Raw genomic sequence first — 22,541 nt, 5'->3', positions numbered from 1 at the left:
ACCCCGGAGGCGGCGGCTCCGAGGAGGAGCGGGACTCTCCGGCTTTCCACCTTCCTTGGGCTGTGGTGCCTCCTGCTGCCGGGCCGCGGGGTCCCTGTCCCCCGCAGGGCTGCGGGATGCCGGGGTTTGTCCCCAAAGCCGCGCGGTGGCGCGTTTGTCCCGGGAACGGCGCTCGGAGCGCTCCGGGGTCCTGGAGCCGCCCGCCCCCGCTCCCTGTCCTTGCCCGATTTATTGCTCCTGTTGTTTGTCATGCATTCAGAAATTATCTGTATTGCGTATTTTATGATTGGCTTTTCGCAAATATTAAATATTATATGTATTATGTTAGAAAGTGATGCTGTATTAATTTTCTCAAGTAGTGTGTTAAATAGAGTTTTAGGTTATAACAGAATGTTAAAATAGAAATAGTGTCTTACAGGAATAGAATAGCATAGAATTAGAATTAGAATTAGAATAGAATAGAATAGAATAGAATAGAATAGAATAGAATAGAATAGAATAGAATAATCGAATGAATAGAATAGTTAGAATAGAATAGTATCTTACTATGCTGTGTAAGATACTTATCTTAAAGAAAGGACTCACACCGAGACAGCAGCCACAGGACACCGAAATCTTACAGAGAAAAAGATTTATTGCTCCCTTATCAGAAGAAATGAACTTTTTCCCTCCTTGCTCAGCCCTGGAGATGCTGTCAGGATCCAGAGGAAGGAGCTGACCCTGCCCAGACAGAATCCTGTGTTGGAATGGAATTGATGCATCATGCATGAGGTGTATGAATATGCAACAGGCTGTTGCTTTTAAGGGTTAATCCTCTGTTCACCTGTGTCCTTTTTTAGGCTTATTTTATCCAGAAAAAGGTACCCAGACTGTCTGTAACTCTTTGTTTTTATTGTCTCATATTGTTCTAAATCCCAATTGTCCAAATCTATATTATATTATATTATATTATATTATATTATATTATATTATATTATATTATATTATATTATATTATATTATATTATATTATATTATATTATATTATATTATATTATATTATATTATATTATATTATATTATATTATATTATATTATATTATATTATATTATATTATATTATATTATATTACATTACATTTTATTATATTATATTACATTACATTTTATTATATTACATTACATTACATTACATTATATTATATATTATTACAATATATATGTCTAATTATATTACTATTTTATAACCATTTTATTACTATTAAACTTTTAAAATTCCAAAACCAAATGATTGGCATCTTTCCCACGCATACATATACACTATATGCATAATAAATTTCATTATTTTTAATTGCCACTCTGGAATGAATCTTGGCAAGCTCCCTTTGCCCTAAATGCTGCATTTTTTAAAGAATAAGCCTAAAGAGCAGCAGCAGCTCTTTGCTTCTCCTCTGCCCAGGTAATAACCAATAACACAATTGGTGCCAGTGAGAAAGAGCTGCTGAATTCTGCACCTGTCCTGGTTTCTGGGATTGAGCACAGCTGTCAGGGTTCCCAGTCTGGCCTAATGAGGTCGGTGCCTCTCTGTGCCATAACTAATCTGGACATCCGAGCTGCTGCTTCATTCCTTTCACTAATTGCTTGTGGCTGTTAAAAGCTTTTCATGCTTTAAAAAAAGTGAAAGTCAATGCCCAGAAAATTCAGGAAATGATAACAGTCTCTGGGCTGGATGGAGCGGAGATGAGAAGACTTTTGATTTGTAATTTGTGGTCTAACTAATTAAGAAAGAACAAAACAAAATGGAAGCTTTGTTGAGTTCATTTAACAGAAAATCCAAGCTGGTTAATTTTGGCTACATGGATTTAATGCAGAATGTGGGGTACCTGGGACCTCTCCAGCCTCAGCAGGGAGAGGGTGAGGAGCTCCCCTGAAAGCTGTAATTAGAAAGGCAGCGATTTCCCCAGGAGTTTTTATTTTTGAAGTGTTTTAAATGGCCTGGTCTCCTCCACAGAGCTCCCTCCCTCTCTCCTTCTCTGCTTTCCTCCCTCCCCAGTTTCTCTAATGTGGGTCATGCCTCCGTGTTTGCAGGTGGCACAGCACAGAATCTGCATTTTTCTTTTTCAAAGTTAAAGTGTCTTTGAAATATGGTTTTGCATCTAATGCAGGATGTAATAAAAAGACTTTAAAGAGCTGCTGACACCTCATGGAAAAGTGAAAAACATTCTGTTGAGAAACAATCCTGCTAGGCTGTCTTATCTGCTGTTCCCTTTGCTCATTTTTGATAGCAAGGGGCACTATAAATATATGTAACTATACATAAAAATGAGAAACCTTGGCAACCAGAGAGAAGGTTGGCTGTTTTCTCTGTGGGCAGGTGGGTGAGGGTAGACAGAGTTCATCAGTCTCGTTTCATCCTCACAGCTCCTGATGCTGTGGCCGTTTGCTGAGTGTTGGGCTGAAAGGGAGTCACGTACCAGAGGATTATTTTTTTCCTAGAGGTATTTGTTAACCCTCTAAAAATAGCAGCAGTGGTTTCTGGGGCACTCTGACAAGGCTGGAACAGAAAGGAAGGAAGAGGACAGGAGCTGCCATATGGCCAAGGGGGCCTGGGCTGTGCTTCCCGGGGAGAGGGGCAGGGGAGGCAGGCAGGGATGGCTCTGGCTCCAGGGCAGAGCATCACACTGTCCTGGTGTCACCCTGAGGGTGCTGGGGGCAATCCCTGGGGGAGCTGGGCTGTTGTATTTGTGGGGTGCCCAGACAAAGGGGGGGTGATGAATCTGACTCCATGTTCTCAGAAGGCTAATTAGTTATTGGTTTTTGATCCATATTATATTAAAGAATACTATACTAAACTACTCTGAAGAATACAGAAAGGATACAGACAGAAGGCTAAAAAGATAATAATGAAAACTCCTGATTCCTTCCAGAGTCCTGACACAGCTTGGCCCTGATTGGCCAATAAATCAAAATAAATCACATTAATCCAATCAAACAATCACCTGTGGGTAAACAATCTCCAACCACATTCCAAAGCAGCAAAACACAGGAGAAGCAAATCAGATCATTATTGTTTTCCTTTCTCTCTGAGGCTTCTCAGCTCCCTAAGAGAAGAATCCTGGGCAAAGGGATTTTTCCAGAACATATATATGACAGTGACACGGGGCACACACACCTCAGGGACTGCTTCCTGTGACCATGTCAGAAACCCAGGACAGCTCTTTCCATGTCAGAAACCCAGGAAAGCTCCTTCCACCTGCTCTGCAGAACACAGGGATTGCCTTGTGGAACCAATAGAATTGTTATTTTCACAGATGGGACCCCACACAGGCAGATTGCTGCAAGGAGTGACTTTGATTGTTCCCAAATGACCTGGCAGAAGAACCTGCTTGATCCCTCTCCTTCTGACAGCCCTTGCAAAGAACATCTCTGTCAGAAGCCCAGCAGAGTCTGCTGAGAGGGGCTCAGCCTCTGTAGAGTGGATGGGAAATCCAGGTCTTGGAGCCTGGGCTACAGAGAGGAGCTGCCTCGTTGCTGGGGTCCTGCAGATGGAACCTGCAGTGCTGCATTGCTGAGCTAAGTGCTCCTTGGCTGTTAAGTTTTCCAGTAATTTTCCCAGGCAAACGATGCACCTGCCATAGCCTCAGGAGAAAATGTTTATTGCCATACCCATCCACTGTTCAGAAAAACAGAGTTATTTTGGCACTGAAATACTCTACTCCCCTCCAAAACTGCACCTTGCTCATGCTGTTATAAATGGTAAAACTGAAATCACAGAAGGTGGGTTGAAACCTCCCCAGGGTGTTGCAAGAGGTGCTTTCCTGTCATTAGCATTTTCTGAAGTAAGAGCCCTTCTACAGAAACTCTGGAGTGCATTATTAGCAGGTCGTATGGAAAAGAGCTGTTTGGACAAAGCTGGTTCCCAGCTTGGGTCTGCCAGGGCTGCCACGAGTGGCTGAATGATGTGTGCAGGCAGCCTGGCAGGGCAGGCCAGGTGAAAAATGCCCCTTTTCAGTAGGACAAAGCAAGCAGTTGCCTGGTAAAAAAGGCAATCCAATTTAAAATCAAGGGTCAGTCAGGGAGCCGATATGAAGCAGGTCAGCACACTCCAGAGTGCTGCTGTGAGAGGCTACAAATCACAGGGGATGTTTACATGGAAATTGCAGCTCTGAGTTACCACCCAAGGCTGATGGGATTCCTTTGAGGAACTTGGAGCACTTATGGTTTCCAGACATCTCTTATTTAATACTGAGAATGACCCCTTTTTTTTTTTCTTTTTTTTTCCCTGCAGTTGTGACTTGGTGCTCTCTGAAATTATGAGGTGACATGCAGGTATGTTCTGCACAGAGCAATCCAGCCCTGCTGGGTGAGTGGGCTCAGACATCTGCACAGTATCATTCCTCTGTCACCAGCTAATGGTGGTATAATTAGAAAAGTCATTAATCCTTGCTCAGCAGTGCTAGAAACTATTTATAGCAAGGTAGAGAGCCCTGCACATGAGGCTAGGGTGGGTATGGAAATTGCTTCTGATGCCATGTGTGTTGTGGGGCCCAAATGAAGAGGGTAGTGATTTGCTTCCAGGAGGGAACTTCCCTTTCTGACCCTGTGGAGACAGTGCAAACTGTCTGAGATGTGGGGAATCCCTTTTGACATGCCCTGCAGGCTGTCACCACCACAGACTTGGGGGGCCTGGGGGGAGCTGGTCTGCATCTCCCACTGCTGTGGGCTGTCCTGGCAGACCCCTGACAGCCACTGGGCTGACTGGCCCAGCCCTTCCCTGGGCTGGCAGCAGAGAGGGCAGCTAGAGCCAACTGGGAGCACACCTTTGTGTCTGCACTGCTGCTCAGGGCTGGCAGATTGCACCCGCTCCTCACAGCTGGGCTCAGCCACCAGGGAGCTTTTGAGCTGCTTTGGCTGGTGAGAGCCCTTTACTCAACTCTCTTCCCACCTGGGGGCTCCAGCAGCAGCAGCTGTACCTGTTCATTCCGTGTGGCACTGCTCTCTGCCCCCAGACTGGTGCTGCCAGCACGGGCAGAGGTTGCTCCAGGGTCTCTGAGAAACTGGGGCACTGGTGATGCTCAGTGAGTCACAGGCGAGGGAAGCTGCTGTTTACAGCCTTCCAGGACACAGCTCAGCTTGGGCTGAAGTCCATGTTTTTCCTGTGCAAGAGTCAATATTTCTGCTTGAGGGGTTCAGTCATCTCCCCGTGCCCGCGCTTCGCCTTGGTGCCCGCCCTTGGTGAGGGCTGGGAGGATCTCAGGACTCTCTGAAGCAGCCAAAGAGGCTGCAGTGGAGCATTGATGATATTTTGCCCCCACTGAGAGGAGAGAATGATGCATCTGGCTCCATCTTATCAGAAGGCTAATGAATTACTTTATTACACGATATTATTCTGTACTATATTACATTACACCTAAACTGAATCTGCCAAGCACTCATCTCTGCACTCCACTGCACAGAATCTCGTGAGTGTCCCAACAGTCCTGACACACACCAAGGAAACAAAACTCCATCACTCTGGGGAAACAATCTCCACATTGCATTCTGCTTTGGCACAGCACAGGCACAGCAAGTGAGGTAAGAATTGTTTTTCCTTTCTCTGAGGTTCAGAGAGTGTGAAACCCAGAAATATTCTGGGGAAGAATTGTGCCTTGCTCTTCTCAGTGAAGAGAAATGTGGAGAACTGCTGGACGCTGGACAGCAAGGAGCCTAGGGAGATGTTGCAGATAACCACTGCCTGGAAGTGGAGAGCTGCAGGCAGCTGAGGGAGTGGGTGCTGCTGAGGTGCTGGGGGAGCTGTGGAGCTGTGCTGGGGTCAGCCGAGGTGGCATCGTTCAGAGAAACGCTCCCGTTGTCAAGTTAAACACTTCACTGGGCTCTGCCTAGTGAGGCACAAATAGCCTGTCTGTGTGCTGGCAGTCGGGCAGCAGCAGAACCACAAGGGAAATATGTTTCTGTCTGGGCTCGCTGCATCTCCCAGGCTTTGCTGGAACGATTTCTCAAAGAAGGCATAAAATTGTTTTAGCCTCTGAGATTAGTGGACCAAGCCTTGCTCTCCTTGGGAACTGAAATCCCTCTGAGAGAGGCCAGGTGGGCAGCTGCTGGGGTGGGACAGGGAGGGAGAGAGGACCTGTTGGGAATGTTAACAGCTGGAGACCCACTGTTTCAGCACTGTGGGAAGTGCCAGCGCTGGCTTTGGCTGGCAGAAGGAGCACTCAGGCTCGGTGGTGTGCCTGGATCATAAAAGGTGACCTCGGAAATTGCATTTCCAAACATCTTCCCCTCTCTGGGAAGGATGGCATTGTTCCCAGTGTTTCAGGCTGGGACTGCCTGGGGCTCTTTGTTCAAACTCCCTGGGCGCTGCAATCCTAGCAGAGAGCTAACGATGCTTTGCAGAGCCTGCCATCCTGGGAGGCGGCTGCGGATCAGCCCTTTGTTATCCCGGGGATTAAAAACTGCACTTGGGGATGAGCTGAAGAAATCAAAGTAACTTATCTAGAGACATCCCGCGGGCATATTTAGCAGTGTGATGGAGCCAGGGTCAGCCACTCCTTCAGGCTGTTTCAAGCAGCACCAGCCGGCAGGAAGACACACAGACCTCGATGAAGAGGCACAGCTTTCAAACACGCTCAGAAAACTTTGTTCTGCAAAGAACCTGCTGCTGCCTGCTCTGATTTCAGGAAAGGAGAAGTCCAAAGGGCCTCGTGGAGCAGGAGGGAATCTGCAAGGTGGCTGTCACAAAGGAGGAAGGGAAATAGAAAATGCCATCAGGAACAGCAGATGTTGCTGCATGGCACGGTGAAGCATCATTTCTCCTCTCCTCAAAATTCACTCTGAATCCACAGGCTGACATCAGATTGTTCCAGAAAAAGGCCTGGGATGGCGTCCCCTGGAGTATGTGGCACACCACATGTCAGTTGTTTTACTGCCATGTAAATGAGATAGAAAGTGGGATTTTTAAAGTGCAAGATGCAGCTCCTTGCAGCACTCCCCCTCTGTCAAACCAGGTGACCTGCTCCCCTCCTGGTGCTGATGTGCTTGGGCAGGTTTTGCAGTGTCCTTTGGTGGGCTCAGATGTGCAGGCACTGAGCTGTGAGTGTACACAGGAGCTGGGCACACGGCAGCTCCAGAGCCTTTCCAGGAAGGAATCAGCTCCAGTTTGTGATCTGCTTTGTTCCATGTCTGTGGTAACCCCTCCTTCTTTGGAGAATAAAATGTTAAAGAGCTTATGAAAATGATCAAACCCTTCAGCTTCACTACTGTGATTAATCAATCACAGCTGCTGCTTTACAGCTCCTTGTTTTGATGTGTTTTGGGCTGTTCCAAAGTTAGCCCAGCGCAGGGCCAGGAAATATATTCCTGGGATATATATTGCTCTAGGATAGAGCAAAAGCTGAGTTTTCAACATTATTTCCAACATTTCTCGTGCCTATGCTGCCATTTATTGCCAGTGAGCATGGGATGCTCCTGGGAATTACACAATCCCCAAAGAAATGTGAGGAAAGGATTTAGGAACCAGCTCTTCCCTGAATGGTCGCTGCATCATTGCAAACATTGTCTGATCTGCTCTTCTTAGCACTGAACTATCTGAGACTCCAGGTGGCATCTCCCTGAGAGCAGCTAGTCCTCACCCTCCTCTCCACCACAGGCAGAAAGGAGAGCAGCAAGGGCATTGCCACTGCAGGTGTGCAATTTTGAGTTTGTGTCAATTTTGGAGGCTTAGTTGCATGGCTTAAAGTCTCCTTAACACTTATTTTTTTACAGCTAAAGAGCCAAGCAGGATCATGAAGCTCAGATAGTTTGTAAAACTGCTGTCAAGCAGATTAAGCTGGAAATGGAAAATCTGCTGGTGAAGTGTTTTCTTTCTAATGTTTGTGTGATAGAGGGTGATTTAAAGTCCATTTCACCACTGAGGTGAGGCCCCAGGTAGCTGGTAGCAAAAGGACAGTGGGATGGCTCAGCCTGCTGCATAGCACAGACAAAATCCTTGAGACTGCCTGCAAAGTATATTTATTAGAAACAAATTAAACTACACAGACTCAGCTCTTGGAGGTCCTGACAATATCCCATGAGTGCCCCTCGGCCCTGGCTGGGCTGTGGGTGCCTGCAGAGCTCTCTCAGGCCCCAGGGCCATTCTGCCATGGCTCTGATGTGTGCCACATCTGCTTCCCACAAACAGGGATTGCTGAGGGTGCAGCATTTCTGTCAGACCCTGGCAAAGCTGACACCTGGACAGCTGAGGAGCTTGATGAGAAAAGGGGAGGCATGTAACCACCCTGATGAGCCAAATGTTCAGGAGGGGAATGATGCAAGCTTAGTTTCACCTGGCTTTGGGAGTTAAGGCACAAAGGAGTCTTTCCATATCTTGTCATGCAAGACAAGGATGCCACACTTCCTCTGGGGTGTGACCACCAACTGCCTTGAGCTGCAAAGCCTTTAAACCATCTCCCCTCCCCTCTGGAGACCCAGCCACCTCATCCCTGCTGAAGGATATTATGGGGACTGAGGGAGGTGGAGCAGAGCCATATTAACCAGCTTTGTCCTGGCTGTTTGCACCGCCTCACACCTGGAAGGACAGGGCTTCAGGTAGGACATCTCTCTGCTCCATCACATCCCCCTCCTCTTACCTCATCTGCTGGCAAATAAGGAACCAGCCAATTCAGCAGAGCTGGGACAGAAAATCTCCCTGAGAGCAGCTAGTCCTCACCCTCCTCTCCACCACAGGCAGAAAGGAGGGCAGCAAGGGCATTGCCACTGCAGGTGTGCATTGGCAGAGGGATGGTGCATGGGCTGTGCTCACCTACAGCCCAGGCTTCCAGGACTGTCAGTGAAGTGGCTTTGCCTGGGGATAGCGTGGAAAAGATAAGGGAAATCCATCTTCTTTCCAGATTCAGGCATTACAGGATTTCAGAGTGGGGAGAGAGCTTGGTTTGACTTTGCATCACAGACTCCCAGGCATGTGTGTCTCATGCTGTATTAGGGATCATCTTCCCATCATGTCGTTTGCAGGGGTCTCTCCCCCTCTGATTTCTCCTTGCCCTGTTTATTGCCTTCTCTGGTCCTTGCCTTGCTCCTCTGCTCTGACCCTGGCCTGGGGCACTTGTTCAGTGCCCGCTGCCTCCCCTGGGGCAGTGACCAGCCCTTGACTGGAGATGAACCCAGTTCCCTTTGGCATTTGCTCTCCCCCAAGCCGTTCCTGCCCGTGCAGGAGCTTGCCTTGCCTCCCACTGTCCCCGCGTGCTGTGTGTGGTGGGCGCCCGCAGCGCCAGGCATGCTCCTTCCATAAATCCAGGGGATTAAAATGAGTGTGTCATCTGCAGGAGTAAGAGTCTGGGAGTGTGCTCTCCCTGGGGGCTGTGGTACCCTTCGCAGCCCCTGCAAATCAGACACGCACATCCTTTATTTTCACAGCGGGGAAAACTACAGACTGACAGAACGACTTGGGTTGGAAGGGATAGCAGAGATCATCCAGTCCCAACCCCCTGACATGGGCACGGACCAGCCTGTTCCAAGTCGCAGCTAACCTATCCTTGAGCACCTCCAGGCATCCAGAGGCAGCCACAGGTCCTCCAGGGCCTCCCCATCCTCACAGGGAGGAATCTCTTCACACCTCTGATCCAAACCTCCCCTCTTCTCGTTCACACACGTTTCCTCGCGTCCCATCGCTCCCTGCCGGTGTCAGACCCGTCCCCCCGGGGCGGCCGGACCGGGCGGCTCCCGGGCGGCTCCCGGGCGACTCCCGAGCGGCTCCCGAGGGGCTCCCGAGGGGCTCCCGAGGGGCTCCCGGGCGGCTCCCGAGCGGCTCCCGAGGGGCTCCCGAGGGGCTCCCGGGCGGCTCCCGAGGGGCTCCCGAGGGGCTCCCGAGCGGCTCCCGAGCGGCTCCCGGGCGGCTCCCGAGCGGCTCCCGAACGGCTCCCGAACGGCTCCCGAGGGGCTCCCGAGCGGCTCCCGGGCGGCTCCCGGGCGGCTCCCGAGCGGCGGGGCCGGGGGCTGCGGGGCGGGCGGCCCTGCGGAGCGCGGCGGAGCCAATGGCGCTGCCGGGGAGGAGCCGCGGCCCCGGCCCGGCCCCGCCCGCCGCCCCCCGCCGCACTCGGCCTGGGCTCGGTGGAGCGGCGGGAGCTGCGGCTGCGGCGGCCCCGAGCGCGGGGCAGCGGCGCCGGCGCCCGGCTGGAGCGGCCCCGCCGCGCCCGAGGCACCGGCCCTGGAGGCGCTGGCCATCGGCCCCGGAGGCAGCGGCCGGACCCGAAGGTACCGGGCACCGAGCCGTCGGCTCCGCGGGGGTGGCTGCGGGGATCTGTTGATGGGAGTTGCAGGAAAGTTTGCAGCGGGAGCGGAGGCTGCGAGCAGCGGTGTGGGTGCGGGCGGTGGGAGGCGGGCCGGTGCCGGCTGGGGCTGGCGGCCGGCGCGGGTCGGGCGATGGCAGCGCTGCTGCGGATGGAGCCGGGATGCGGGTTCGCCCCGTCAGGGAGCGGGCGGCTGTGCCCCCGTGCCACCCCGCAGCCCGGCGGTGACCGGCGGTGAGCGGCGCTCGCCCTGCCAGCGGTCCAGCCCCGCGCCAAGCCCCGGGCTGTTTTCCCGGCGGAGTTTTTAGGGAATGCTGCATCCACCTGTGAGGCGGCGGGCGGAGCAGCCAGGCCTGTGGGTGCAGGACCCTGGGGAAGCAGCCCCTGTGCTGCTGCTGCGGGTGCGGCTCGGGATGCTCCGCCGGGATGAGCTCCGCACCGGCGGCCGCACGGCCCGGCGGCGGAACGGGAGCTCCCGGGGCTCTCGGGCTGCGAGCGGGGATGTCCGCAGATGCGGGAAAACAAGGCTGTTCTCTGCGTTGTTTGGGAAGTTGGGAGAACTTCCTAAGGCAGCAGGGCTTGGAGAGCAGAAGCGCGGCTGCAGGGAGGCCGCTGAGCCGGGCTGGGGCCGCCGTCCCCGGGGACAGCGCTCGGCCGGCCCAGGGCATCGGGCCGGGGGGCTGCCGAGCCCCACGTGTTGCACTGGGGGTGTCCGGAGGTCAGAGCCCGGCCAGAGCTGTCCCTGGCACAGGGAGAGTGAAACGACACCCGGTTCGGGCTGTGGGAAGGGTCCCTGGTACTGCCCCCTGAGCGGATTGCCAGCGGTTCGTGTTCCTCAGTGAGTGACACCGGGCTCGGGCAGTGCCCTCCTGGTTCCTGATGCTAATCGTGCTTGGGTGGCTGTCCTTGGGACGGCCACACACTCCTCTTAACCTCCCGTGACGCTGAGGTGGCTTGAGTGTGTGGTATTTGGTGAAGAAGAAGATTTGCAGAGCGTTGAGTTAAAAACCATCAGTTTGCGTTTTCTGCGTGAGGTTGTGCTGTTTGCACGTGCAGTCCCTCTGCAAAACACAGCCAGGGAGGTGAGAGGTGAGCAAGGGATGCTCTTGGGCAGGAGCAGCTAAGAGAGGGGTGTGCTGGACAGAGGGGCTTCAGTTTTGGCTTCCTCATCATTCCACAGGAAAGGGATAGTGAGCTGGAGCACTGACACTTACTGCACTGTGCTGTGGGGCAGCGAGGAGCAGGGACCTGATGAACAATGAGAGGTGTTTTTGAGAGGTTCTAGACAGTGACTCATCTGCTGTAGGAAGGGACAGGAAGGAGAGGCAGCACAGGAGCTTTCTAGAGTACAAATGGGTCTTTCCCGCTGATTTTATCAGAAGCAGGAGGTTGGGAATCCTTTATTACTCTCAGAGTAGTGTGGTCTTTCCCCCTGATTTTATCAGAAGCAGGAGGTTGGGAATCCTTTATTACTCTCAGAGTAGTGTGGTCTTTCCCCCTGATTTTATCAGAAGCAGGAGGTTGGGAATCCTTTATTACTCTCAGAGTAGTGTAGACCTGTAGGTTATAAACCTCCTGATGCAAGCGTCCCTGTAGCAGCACCTCCTGCATCCCTGTCCCTGGGGAGGATCCTGCTGTTGGGTCACATCCAGGGGTGGGACAGTTTCAAAATTTGAGGTGATTTCCAGTCCTCACAACTGATTTTATCTGACCATTTTTATTCACTTCTGAGTCTCTCTAAATAATTGATCCTAGCCTATACATTGCACCGTGGTTCTGCCTGTGCCTGCCTGGCTGGGGTGTTTCAGAAGTCATTTCCCTCACCTCTGAGTTGCTCAGTCTTGACTTTTCTTCTTCATCCAGCCTTCCTCCCTCGGGCTTTTCTGCCTTCTCCTGCCCTGGACAGCACAGAGGAGGTGCAGTGCTGCTGCCTTTCACTTTTCCAGGTGTGCTGCACCCTGAGAGGCCTCCCCAGCTATTGGCAGCATTGCTGACTGCTCCCACTTGAAAAGTGTCTGTATAAGGAGTTTTTTTACTGATATTTGCCTGGATTTGTTGTATTTGCTGCTTCCAGTTTGCAGAGGAACTGGTGCAGCCACTTGGTCCTTGCTGACTGAGCCCCTTGCTCACAGCTGGCTTCTTCTCTCTGGGGATTTATGGCTCCTGCACCACCTCTCCTCCTTTGCTGGGGATTTTCCTGGGAATGCTGATGTCTGGTGGTGGATTTGTAATTCCTCCCTGCAGGGAGGGAGGGAAGATCCCCAAGCTCCCCCAGCAGACATCCCTCATGTCAGTGGTTAAGGGCAGACAACAACAGTGGGGGTTTGCTGAGAATTATTCCTTTGCAAGAAGCAACTTTTGACCAAAAGCTGGCATGTTTTTGAGACCTGTGAGTCTCTAATCATGCCCTTTTCCATTGCAAGGTGTTCTTTCACATTTAGGCAGGTTCTTCAAACCATCTTGGAAATGGCTCTGGGGTCCTGGGGCTGCTCCAGGCTGGTCCTTGCACTGCTGCCCTGGGCACTTTCAGATCTGGGGTTCTCACTTTATCTGGGTTAAGCTCCCAAGGAAAGAGGTGTGACTTGAGATCCAGAACTGGTTTGAGAGATCAGAACTGGGCCAATTTCTAGGCCAGAATGGGGCTCTGGGTGTCCCAAGGGCAGATTTAGGTACAGAAACAGTTGAAGGTCAAGGTTCCCACCTCCCTTCCTTGCACAGATGCCTTCCTCTGCTGAACACAGAGGGGGTTATGTCCCTGACATCTGCTGGGCAGGTAGCAGGACACATGGCAGGACATGGCTTACTTACTCCTTTCAAAGCATGAAAAACACCCCTTGCTGAGAAGTACTGGAGCTGAGAAATGCAGATGGGGCTGCCCCCAGCAATAGCAGCAGCCTCAGGGAATGGAGAGAGAGCTTTTCTTCATGCCTTACCACCTCACCCTCTGAAGAGAGCATTCACTGTGTCTGCATCCCCCAGAGGAAGATTTAACAGCACCAGGCTTTGCTGTAACCCTCAGGCACCGTGTGGATGAGCCTGGATGGAGAAATGCCTGAATGGGACAGTGCTTCCTTGCCTCTTCATTTCCCTTCTCCTGTGATTTCCTGCATGCCTCACTCCACATCCCCTGCCCTCCAGGGTGTCAGGGATGCAGTCCAGGCAGTGTGCAGGTTTGGGGCACCTCTGGGTGCCCAGGGCACTGCAGGGACTGATGCCCAAAGGCTGCCCTGCTCTGTCCTGCAGCAAGCTTGAGAGGTTTAGTTAAGGTGTATATATATATATATATACACACCATATATATATAGTTAAGGTAGGTTTAGTTAAGGTGTATATATAGGAGTACCTTTGTGAGTGCATTTAAAAAGTAGAGAGGTGTTAAATACATATTTTTCTGAGCTGTGTGCAGGAAGACAAAGGGTTTTCCAGGGTGGCTTGTGCCTGCTCAGCCTGGCTCGTACACAAGAGCCTTTGGGTCTTTGTGTTTCTGGTCACCTTGCAGCAGGCACAGGCTGCTGTGGTTCCTGTTCTCCCTGTGCACCCTGTTCTGCTGACACCTGCGTTTTCCTGGGCCTGGAGGTGTGAATGCTTTACCTGCCAGCACCTCCTGCTCCTGCAGAGCAGAAGATGGCTTTTTGCAGGGAGCCAGGGGGAGCCGTGCCACTCACTTCTTCCTCATTAACTAGAAAGGAATAAAGTTGCAGAGGGATCAGATTTGGAGAAAGACCCAGAGTTCCAAAATGCTCCCAGAGGATAGATCCCTAATTACTCTCTAATTGCATTAGAGTTTAATTTGTTGTTGTTTTTACTGTAATGTTCTCATTTTCCTCGACAGTTTGCTCTGTTTCATTAACTAGAAATGACTGGAGATGAATATTTGCAATATCAAAACTTGCCTGTTGTGCAATGCTTGACAGGTTTTGGGCCTTTATTGTGCTCTCAGGGGCCTGGGTGACTTTGCCTGGGACTCAAACCTCAGGTGCAGCGCTCCCCCAATGGCAGCACTTTGCCTACACATGCAGGTTTGGTCCTGGGAGTTTTGGTGTCTGTTCTGCTTCCAGGAGACATGGAAAAAGCTGAGCTGAGCTGTCCCCAGAGCAGCTTACGGGCAGCTGCTCCTCAAAAGGCTTGTTTAATCCATTTCTCCTGAGCACAGCGGGGAGCAGGTCTGGAAATGAATTTGGGAAGCTTCAAAAAGGGTTTTCAGGAGCTTCATTTAGAAAGCAATAGGGGAGAAGGATATTGCTGCTCTTAATTCTGAAGCAGAAATGTATTTGCTTGGCCTTGTTTAAGGGGAAATGGTGTAGAAGGTATGGTTAAGCTTAGACCTGCTTTTTGGCAATGCATCTTTGTTGGTGAAACAAATCCTGAGGGTGGGAGAGTATAAATAAACCTTTCCAGTTTATGACACCCTAGAGGTGTCTCTTGTCTCCTGCTTTGATCTGCTTGCTTATAGATCACATCCATGTTATTTGTGTGTGTCACAAAGGGCACCTGAGCCCACTGCCCGTGAGCTGGGTGTGGTGGAGCTGCACCCACAGCTCTCAGAAAGTGACAGGAACCATGAGGAGACACAGGGAGCTGCACTGTGATCTCAAAACTGCTCCTAAATCTGATCCAGCCACTTAAAAACAGTGGGTGGACCTGGTGGTGAAGTGAGACGTTGGTATTTAAAGCTTGGAGGATGCAGCCAGAGACATGACACCCAGCAGTGAGCTGTGAAGGTGAGACATGCTCTGGTTTCAAAATTCCCCGAGAAAACGGGAAAAGCTTGGAGTGCTGGATCTGCAGCACCTAGAGAGGCTTGTCAGAAACCCCCAGGAAGGGGATGGAATTGAACACCCACAGCATCTGAAACCATAAATGAGTGGGTTAACCCTGCTGCTGTGCAGAATGCTGTGCAAGCCCCTCTATTATCTGATATACAGTGAGCACATGTGAGCAGATTGTGTCACAGGCAGAAGCTGTTGTGGCCTGGCTGTGGGAGCAGGGTGCTCAGGCTGGCAGTCCCTGCTCCCAGCTGTAACCCTGGATCTCAGGGCACTGGGGATGCCTTCCACATCTGTGCTTGCCACCTCTGAGCTTCAGTCTTGGCTTCAGTGACGGCACTGAAGCCAGAGTTTAGTTTGACTTAAAATGAAAACTAATTAATCAATTCCGTGTTTCCCACCCTACAGTGTCACTAGTGAAAGCATCAAGATGATAACTGTGGATTCAACTGCTCATTTGGAAATCCTGAGCAATTAGACAAGTTTATGACAATATTATTTCCTGCCACCAGAGATGATTCACAATGCTACTAATTGTAGCAATAATTAATCTGTCTAATTTCCAAGCACGCAGCTGTAGTTCGTGGTAGTCTGGCGGGGGCAGGAGTCACACAGAGTGTGGGGACCCATTATTTTCTCTGTTTAATTATCAGGCCTTGAGTGCACTTTCAGCTTGTTGTGCCTTTTGAGGAGGTGCTGGGCTGCTCACACAGGCACAGGGGGAGCCCAGCAGATCCCCACATCTGGGAGCAGAGGGATGTGAGGAGCCAGTTCACAGTGCTCTGCTCTGACAGTGGGTTAGCAGCTGGGCTGGTTTTGGCTTTGCAGAACATACAAGGAGCATTTTTGAGCCCTTTTTCCTCCTAGCCAGACTGTAAGGCTGACAGCCACGGGTGCAGGATAATCTACAAATTCCACTTGGAAAAAATGATGGTTTATGAAACACATTAAGTTGTTTGAATGCTTTTCTGTTGCTTCTGAGTACCACAGGGGGTGCCTAATGAATACTGTAGGAATTGGATCCCCAGACTATGCAGGGAAAGGGAGACCTTTCCAAACCTGTGAGTCAGAGCTGGTCTCTGAAAGGAGCAGCCAGTGCCCAGCTCCAGCCCTTCTGCAGTGGCAGTTTAATTTCTCACAGAAATAGAACAATTTGCATTTCTGGGGACCCTTTGGTGCGTGGGGCTGGAGCACTGCAGGGGGCATTGATGAGCCATTGCTCATCTGTGGTAAGGCACAGAATGGTGTTTTTTCCAGAGAAGATGAAACATGAGTTATCTGAGTGGCTTGCTGAGATGCTCCCAGGCCCAAGGAAGACAGGTCTGACCTAAAACTTCAAATTCCAGCATGTTTTGGTTTAGTGTGGCTGAGAGTAGGAGATCTTTCTGTTTCTTAGAAGAAAGCAAATGCAAACAAAAGGAGGGGTTTGTTTTTTCTTTTTTTTTAAATCAAAGATGGGCAAAGATAAAGAAAGTGCAGTAGGAAGGATGTAAATGTTCTATGTTTTATTTAAGATAAAGCTCCTTGTTTGCTGTGCTCACAAAGCTAATTGACAGATTACATGATAATAAGAAGGAGTTTAATGAAATCTGCTGATACCCTTTAGAGGATGTGGAATTTGGATGTGCAGTTTAATGAGGCCAGAGGTTTAGCTGCTCTGTGCTAACTGAGACTCTGGAAACACTTGCATTCCTGGTGTCTTGTTTCTAAATCATTTCATTGATGACAAGAAGCTCTGCTGTAGCAGGGAGCTGTGGCTGGAGGGAGCAGAGTCCATCGCTCATCGCAGGCAGGGAGGGATCCTGGCTGGAGTTTCTCAGCTGCCTTGGTGGCCCCCGAGCTCCTGTAAATCCTCACCAGGTGGCAGTCGGTGAGTCACCTCTGGCTGGCAGCACAGGGTGGGAGAGGAGCCATCCTGGGGAGGGGAGAGGAGCTCAGCCCACCTGCTGCACCAAAACTCATGGGTGACCTGGAGCATCTCTGCCTCTGCTCCCTCTGCCTTGGCTGATGTCTGCTGAGCAGGGAGCATTGAGTGCTGTCTGCAGTGACAGTAAACTGATCTGGGGTTAGTGCTGCTGAGCCTGATGGTGGTTTTGGGATGAGGTGCTTTAGCTCAGCCAGCCAGCCAAGCATGCAGCCTTTATCAGGGATCCAGAATTAAAATAATCCCCCATCAGCGATGGACAGATTTGTTCTCTGGAGGCTTCTTCCAAGTCTGTTGCCACCTTACATGGCTTTTCCTCTTGGATTTCTGAGCTGAAGCTGATGGGGACTGACAAGCCCTGATTATGCAAAGTACCAGAGGCAACGGGCTGCCAGCATGGCTTGCCTTGCTTCCTGCCATTTTGTGTGTTATTAGGGAGCCACTGGAAAAGCAGGTCCTGCTTATCCCAAATTGAGAGTGTGGTCCTGGCTGTGCAGGGCAGGGCTGTGCAGGAGCCCTGGCTGTGTGCTGGGGCTGGCTGGGCACCTGTGACCTGGCTACCAGGGTGCCCCAGCCTGGCTGTGCCCACGCTCAGCCAGTGCCAAGGCAATTTATGTGTCTTTTTGTGAGAAGCCACCGTTTCCATGGCAACGGCGAGCATCACATGGTAACCCTGGCTGTGGCGTGTGAGCCTCAGTTGTGCCCTGACACCCACCAGGGTCCCTGGGCAGCCCAGGGGCTGCAGCAGCCCTGCTCACCCAGAGCTGCCAAAACCACCCCTGGTGCTGGGATGGGAGCAAGAGTGATGGGAGAGCACCAGGATGTGGGAGGAGGCACCAGAGTTTTGTGTTGGGACCCAGGGCATTCCTCTGGCTGCCCTGGGTGATTTGAGACCTTGGCAAGGGGCTCAGAGACCTTGGCACAGAGTCAAAACCACCTGTGCCTTTTTGATTTTAGTCCATGGAAACAATTCCCAACTCTGTGTGAGGAGTTACAAGCCACAGGGGTTTGAGTAGAATGACAGTGAATTTGTCACTGGGGAAAAAAGTAGAATTTTGGGGATTTAGAATGGGGGTTCAGGAGGCAAGATGGAGGAATCTGGGCATGTCCTGTCCTTCTTCTCCTTCTTGTCCTCCATCTTCTGCTGGGATGGTGACACTTCTGGATTGGTTTAGAGCACAGACAGACTGTCTAACACAGGTGATAGGGATTGGGAAATTATTGTAAATAAAGCACAGGTAGTTCTTGGTATAAAAAGCCAACAGCAGCCCAAGGGCAGGGGCTGTGCCCCAACCCGACCTGCTGGGCAGAGCTCAGCAGGGCAGAGAGAGAATGGAATGGATGAGAGAAAATAAACAACCTTGGAAAGCAGAGCTGAGGAATCTCAAATTCTTCAGTCACAGGGCTGGGAAAAAGAGACTTTGTCATACCTCAGGGGTCATCTCAACCACAGAAACCCGAGAGTTTTGGACCAGGTTGTGCTGGACCAGGCATCATCCCCAGGCTGGGGCAGCCTGGGCTCAGTCAAGGGGAGGTGGGAGCTGGGTCAAGGTCCCTGTTTTCACCATCCTAATGCAGGTGAGTCCCTCCCCTCTGACTCCAGCAGCCCCTCTATCTCAACTGTAGTGTCTGCAAAGCCTGCACAGGTCTGTTTTAATGCTTATTTCAGGAGGTTTCTGGGCTGTCCCCTCTGCTAAGGGCTGAGCTGTGCCACCTGGCCATGCTGGAGGGAGTGACAGAGCCCTGTCCTTGAAGTGTGCTGGACACAGTGGGTTCCCTGCAGCATGAAATCTGATTGCTCTCCCTAGAGTTCCTGCAAACTGTATTAACACTGTCACAATTTATCAATCTCTTTTTTTTAAAAATGTATTTTTATTCAAATCAGCACATGTTTGCAATTAAAGCCTGCTACATGATGTAGTGTGAATAATTAGAAAAATTCATGTGCTTGAATTTGTAGGGTGGGAATGATGCTACTTCCAGAATTGCAGCGTGGCTCCCTCTGAACTTGGCAGTGGCCTTCCCTCCTGTCCCCTGAGGCATTTGGGGCATGCAGAGCTTGTCTCCACTGCACACCCAGATCTGCCCTTTGCTCTCTGCCTCTGTAGTTTCCATTGCTTGCCTTTTGTTCCCCTTCAAACAGGCACTGGGTCAAGAAGTCTCCAGCTGGATTTCAGTGCCACGCATAAGCTCGGGTCTCCTGCTTCTGCTCCCCCATCAGGTGGGGGCTGCAGAGGCACACCTGGGGATGTGGCCCTGCTGCTGTTCTGCCTGGAGGGTATTGCCTGTCTCTCCTGGCCTCCCTCTGCTCAGAGCACTCCTTCTCCTGATGTGTTCATCAGGCTGTTTTCTTGCTCAGTTCAGTTTATATAAATGGGGCCTTGATGGTTGGGTGAGGAGATGGGCACATCTGGCAGCTTTCCCCCTAGCCCAGAGCTCATGAGTTTTGGGAATTCAGTGAGAAATCCGTGGCAAGTTCCCCCCAGCAGTGGCATGAAAGCTGAGAGGCTCTTTTCAAAACCACCATCTCTGTCCACTGCGAGGGCACTGTTGTTGTGTGACTGTACTTTTCTTTGTCCTGGCAAACACAGAATCCCTGAATGGTTTGGGTTAGAAAAGACCTTAAAAATCACCTTGTTCCAATTCCCCTCTGTGGGCAGGGACACCTTCCACTAGCCCAGGTTTCTCCAGGGCCCATCCAGCCTGGCCCCCTTGGGCCCTTCTGTCAAGAAGCCCAGCAAATGAGCAACACTGTGGGAGATCATGTGAGGTGAGGCACATTTGGGGTGCTGAGGCAGAGCCTGGTCTGCACTGAGGCTGTGTCTCCCTCTTGTTGTCCTCCACAACCTCTCCTCTCTGTGCTGACACATGCAGCAGCCACGTGCAGGATCTCTCCTGCTCCCCAGCTCGTGCCACACACAATCTTGTTCTGATTTTCAGGGCTCCAATAAAGCGTGTCCAAATGCATCAAAGGCTCAGTGCAGAAGTGAAGCAAATTGACTCTGTGGAGGATTTAGGGAATGGAGGGAGTTGGGATAAACCCCAAACCAAACAAGAACTGCAGGGAAGGTGAAGCGCGGTAGAGACGGCAGATGTTCAGCACAGCTGGAGGGACGTGGAACATCTTTGGTTTGGCAGGAGAGTGGGAAAAACTGAAAATAGCACACAGACCCTCTGGAGATGTGGCTCATAGGGAGCTCTTTGTGGGTGGGGACACACTGCTGTGACCTGTGGGACCCAGGATTTTCTGGGCTCTGGTATTGCCCTGCTCTGCCTCTCTGGCATGGTGGAGGGACAGCAAGGAAACTCAGGTGCTGGAACAGGCTGAGGCTGCAGATCCCATGGCTGTGAATTTGGGCTCTTGCACCAGCTCAGGGTGGGCTGCAGAGTCCTGCCATCACCATGGGATGGGCTCTCCTGTCCTGTCCTGTCTGTGGCTGCCAGGCAGAGCCAGAATTGGCCCAGGCTGCCCCATCCCAGCCCTTTTCCTGGCTGCTGTGGCCTCCAGCACCCAGACTGTCTCAAGGCAATAAAAGCAGGAGGAGAATTGCACTCATGGAACAGGCTCAGCCATTGTCTTGTCGTGCTGGGAAATCAGGCACTTCAAAAGGCAGTTTTGCATTTCTTCAGATGCCTCAATGTGAGTGCAGTGACAGAGTTGCTCAAAGCACATTAATTATTAGTAAAGGCTTTTTTTCTTTTTATTGCAAGACAAATTAAACAACAGACAGAAACAGGAGGTGTTACATGAGATGTTAATCCATGGGAGAGTGGCAGCAGCAAAAGCCACAAATAATTCATAGCATGAAAATCAGGACATTTAATTTTTGGCTTGTTTTTTTGCGTTTGGCATTTGTGCACATGCTCAGTTGCTGCTTCTCTTGTGCTCTGGTGTGGAGATTTCAGAGGCTGTTAATTTTGGAAAAAAGTGACTATAGGCCTTCAAGAGTAAATCAGATAAGAAACCACATTTTTCTTCTCTCCTCTTGACTGGAGAAAACCAAGTTGCTGAACCCTGTGTTCCTATGGCACTCCTTGTCCTCCATGGGGCAATAGAAGAAATGAATGTGTGCAGGAATTCCAGGGCACTTCCACCCCTCTCCTGTGTGACAGGGACACATTTAGCATGTGACCCCACCTGGAGGGATTCAGCTGGTGCAAAGCATTGCCTTGGGAAGGAATTTGGCTTTGCAGATGTCTCTGATGTCAGTTGTGAGTTGCTATCCTCTAAAATGTAGTGCAGCTGAGTGAGCACCTTTCTGGACATTGCCAAAACCTGGCGTCAGTGTGATGAAATTGATTTTTCATTGAGCTGTTCCAGTCACTGAAACTGCTGAGAAGAATTGCAGCCATGTGGCACAAGGTGCTGCAGACAGGTCTCCTGTGCCACACTGAGCCACTCCTGGAGATGCTGAGGTGCACAGAGGCCATGGATCTGGAGCAGGGAGGGGACTTGGCTCTGGAGTGTGGCACAGGAGGCCACAATAAACCCCACAAAGCCATTGTTGTATTTGGGAGAGGCCCCTCCTGTGCCCACCTGAGGAGGAGGACACTAGAAATTTCAGATATTTACACTTCCATGTGCAGACCAAGTGCTTCTGTTCATCATGACAGTTTGTGTTACAAACCCCGTGTTAGTTCTTCAATTCTCAGCAAGAAAAGTCTCTGAGAGTGTTCAGGGACATGTCCCACCCTGCTCAGCACCCGTGGCTGCCCTTGAATGTCCCTCACAGCTGAGGACATGCTGGTGGCAGGGAAACCCCTCCTGTCCATGCTGCATTTTGACAGATGGGCTGTGAGGTGAGACCAGCTGAGGGCTGGTCAGTCCTGGAGTAGTCAGGCATGTGTGGGCAGGGAGAGAGTCACAGTGCTATTAAGTGATTAGAAATACATAAATATTAATTGCTTATGAACTCCCTTTATCACACTTGCAGGCAGAAGAAGTTAATAAATCACTGCTTGGATTAACCCACAGGAGGGTAATGCCAAGTGTGTCTGAGACAAGACAGAAATGGGAAGGGGAGCTTTTCTGGAGAGGAGGAAGTGCTGGTTTCAGGCTGGGCACCCACAGCACAGAGCTGTGTTCTTTTTCAGGGTTTCCTGTCTGGAGTCTGCCTCGTGCTGCAGAGGGGAGCCCTTGGAGCTCTGCAGGGAGAGAAGCCATCACCCAGCCTTGCTGTGCCATCTCTGCTCCACCCTTTGGAGGGAGCAGATGTTGGGTTCTTGCATCTTGTTCTTCCCCGGGCAGATCCCCAGGGAAATGCCAGCCCTGGACCTTCCTGGGCTCTGTGTGCAGGACCAGCCTGTGCCACCCTGGGGACAGTGGCAGTTTAAAACCTGCATGGTGGAGGGGGGCGTTTGTTTCACTGCATCTTTGTCACCATCATATTTTCTGAAAGATCCCTTTGCCCAGGATTTTGCTCCTGGGAAGCTGAGAAGCCTCAGAGAACAAGGAAAACAATATTATCTGCTTTGCTTCTCCTGTGTTTTGCTGCTTTGGAACGTGTTTGGTGATTGTTTCACTGATTTCATGTGAATTGTTTTCACTTAATGACCAATCACAGCAAAACACAGGAGCAGCAATCAGAGAAT

The 22,541-nt window shown here is 51.0% G+C and overlaps 1 protein-coding gene across 2 annotated transcripts in view; it reads left to right on the top strand.

Moving 5' to 3' along the window:
- The first annotated feature begins 10,096 nt into the window (after positions 1-10,096).
- Positions 10,097-22,541, top strand: part of ZMAT4 (zinc finger matrin-type 4) — a 50,659-nt gene continuing 38,214 nt past the window's right edge. Inside the window, exon 1 of one of the 2 annotated variants that reach the window (XM_059870412.1) lies at positions 10,097-10,224. The gene's annotated coding sequence lies outside the window, so the exon portion shown is untranslated. The remainder of the gene's footprint in view (positions 10,225-22,541) is intronic. The other variant, XM_059870409.1, reaches the window with a different exon arrangement.

The sequence above is a fragment of the Haemorhous mexicanus genome, chromosome 30, assembly GCF_027477595.1.
Source record: "Haemorhous mexicanus isolate bHaeMex1 chromosome 30, bHaeMex1.pri, whole genome shotgun sequence".
Lineage (NCBI taxonomy): Eukaryota > Metazoa > Chordata > Aves > Passeriformes > Fringillidae > Haemorhous > Haemorhous mexicanus.
The sequence above is the reverse complement of the archived record's forward strand: the minus strand, read 5'-3'. Positions and strand labels throughout refer to the sequence as shown.